The sequence below is a fragment of the Trichomycterus rosablanca genome, chromosome 27, assembly GCF_030014385.1.
Source record: "Trichomycterus rosablanca isolate fTriRos1 chromosome 27, fTriRos1.hap1, whole genome shotgun sequence".
Lineage (NCBI taxonomy): Eukaryota > Metazoa > Chordata > Actinopteri > Siluriformes > Trichomycteridae > Trichomycterus > Trichomycterus rosablanca.
The window spans coordinates 2,178,264-2,181,023 of NC_086014.1; positions in this window are offsets into that span (position 1 = coordinate 2,178,264).

Sequence of the window (2,760 nt, forward strand, 5' to 3'; positions counted from 1 at the left end):
AACTGCCTTTCCTGTAGGTTTTTAAAGTGTGCTGTCTTAACGTTCTTCCAACCTGTAAGCTGTCTTCCTTTGCAGTTTGCTTCCTGTTATCATTATAAGCTGCTGAATTTGTTGAAAGTCAGGTTAAAGAATGGATAGAAAAAGGCCTAATTTACGGTTTATAAACTATAAGATCTGTGCTTTATCTGAGCCAAATTCAATCAAACCAATATGCAAAGATTCAAATAAAAACAAATCGAATTATCGATATACTCTAATTAAATTAAAACATAGTAATGTTATTGCTGCATGTCTATTTGACCTGTAAGTATAGCAAATTAACGGTTTAAACTCTATTTAAACATTTTAGGAAGAGCAGCAATGGTGGTTGAGGTTAAAAAACGCCTCGTTTATTTTTACCTAAGACTACTGACTGCTCACTGCCGTAACCCTAAAAAATAAATTACACTGAAAATGTATCTACGAATCTACGAAAAAATATAACTTAGGTAAATATTAATAAGGTTTAGAAATATCTCCCATCAAACGCCCAGTATTATTATTTAATCAGTAAACACCCCATATTCTCCTGCCATATACGTTATATAACAAATGTGATATAAGCATTAATCTTATATATTAAATATATAATTTTTTTTTGTTGACACACAGTTTAACAATGTCAAAATAAAGCAAAACAACCATGATTTGTATGTAGGCACATGGCTGAAGTCTTGGTACGTAACTGTGTACGAACTAGCACACTAGATTTTAAAGCCCCTATATAAAATAGAACCATAAATCTCGGATGTGATTGGCTGAAAGATGTAAAGCTACAAAGATATAAAACTTGTGAACTCGTGCATTGGTAACTGAAATGGCATCTAAACTACGGTGGGTGATCTTAATTGCTTAAACATTGCAAAATTAAACTCTTCATATTACAGCGATTTGCATATTCGTTTGGGTTTACTAGGTGATGCAATGTTTCATACTTTGGCATGATTAATTAAAGCACTGTTGTGGTAGCAGTATATCCTCCCTGCCAAACAGTATACAAGTACAAAGCTTGCCTGCTGATTAGTTAAGCATGCTTATTTAAGAGCAATAACGATTACTGACTTTATGACTATATACATAAATACTTGCATAGAAAATCCATGGCAAAAATGACAGAACGTCACACTTGGAGGATGTTCAGGCATCAGTTTTAATAGTACAGCAAATAAACAAATCTCAGATATTACTGCTACTGTCAGCTGAACATTTTTGCTTTGTGAAATAGTCCTTAAACTAATACAATATTTTAATTAATTCCATATCAAGTACTAGAAAACAACGAAATGTATGCCGTCAGGACAAAAAAAAAAAAACTTATTTGCTCCTCCTTGAGCTTTTGTGACGGCCTGAATTCTCTGCAGCATGGACTTCACAAATGAAAACAGTATTTTACATCAAGTTAGTTCCAGTTTAATAACGGTTGACAGCTCAGTTTTGCAGGACGGAGCCTTGTCATGGACCAATTTTTTAAATTTCCACTGGATTGAGATCCAGACGGTTTGCTGGCCGTGTCACTGAGCTGATAAGCCTTTCCTGGAGAAAAGCTTTAACACTTTTTGCTCTGTAGCAAGAAGCATTATCATCCTGTATCCAGCGACTGCGAGTGCCAGAGGCAAGATCCTAATAGGAAGGAATTGGAGACGACTATAGATTGGGAGCCAATAGGCATTAAAAAGAAGTGCAAATACAAGGCGAGTCCATATTTTTCCCACAATACTTTCCTTTACTTCATTTTTGAGAATGCTGATAATTAAAATAATTCAGTTTAATATGTTTGATTTGTTTGTTACACAAAGACAGAATGTTCAGCTATTAAACACAAAATGTTTTGAGTCATATTACTGATTGGTATGTTTGCTTCGAAGTAAAAAAGCAAGGTGAGCATCCTCCAAATGTGCTGATTCCATTATTTTTGCCAGGGATTTTACAAGACTTTAGTTAAGATAGTACGCTTTAGTCACCTGTGTTGTATATTTTCCTTAAGCATACAGAATCCAGTTAGAGAACTACGATATGCCAAACAAATAAAACTGTTGTACTGTAGCTTAGTGTAAACAGCACGATTTGCATATATTACACTGCATTTTTAACTTCAATATACTATATATATTTATACTGTATGTAAAGAATGAAAAGTGACCTTGTACACAACACTGCACAACACTTTTACCTTACAGAGACACTCAATTTTTAAGATCTGAACAATTTTAATGTTTCAAATCACCAACATGATAAAAGCTGCGACTGCCAGTACTGCACAACGTTCTGCAAAGGTACTGCAAAGGTGAACCTCCGAACGAGAGGCATCATGGTGCTGTTTCAGCAACTCCAGACTGAGGTTTTTAAAGAGGATCTTATAAAGCTCACATATAAATGGAGTGACCAGGTACCTGCACAAGAGCCAAGCTGGCTACTCCTGACAAACGAGCTCTAAACAACTGTTTTTTTGACACTTCATGACTTCAATAAAGACAAAGTTAAAGACGCAATTACTCAGTGGTTTTTCTTACTGGAAAGCATTGTTTAACAATTGTTAAATCAAAGCGAGTGTATTACATGCCTGTTAAATCCAGGATCAGAGTGTTTTGTGTAAACTCCACCTTCCTGTTACATTATGGACTCCTCAGTGCCTGACATGGCTGTAAATAAATAATAAATAAGTTTTTTATAGTCATTCTGAACTGTCCTGGCTTCAATAAATGAGTAAGTTAGATGACGTAA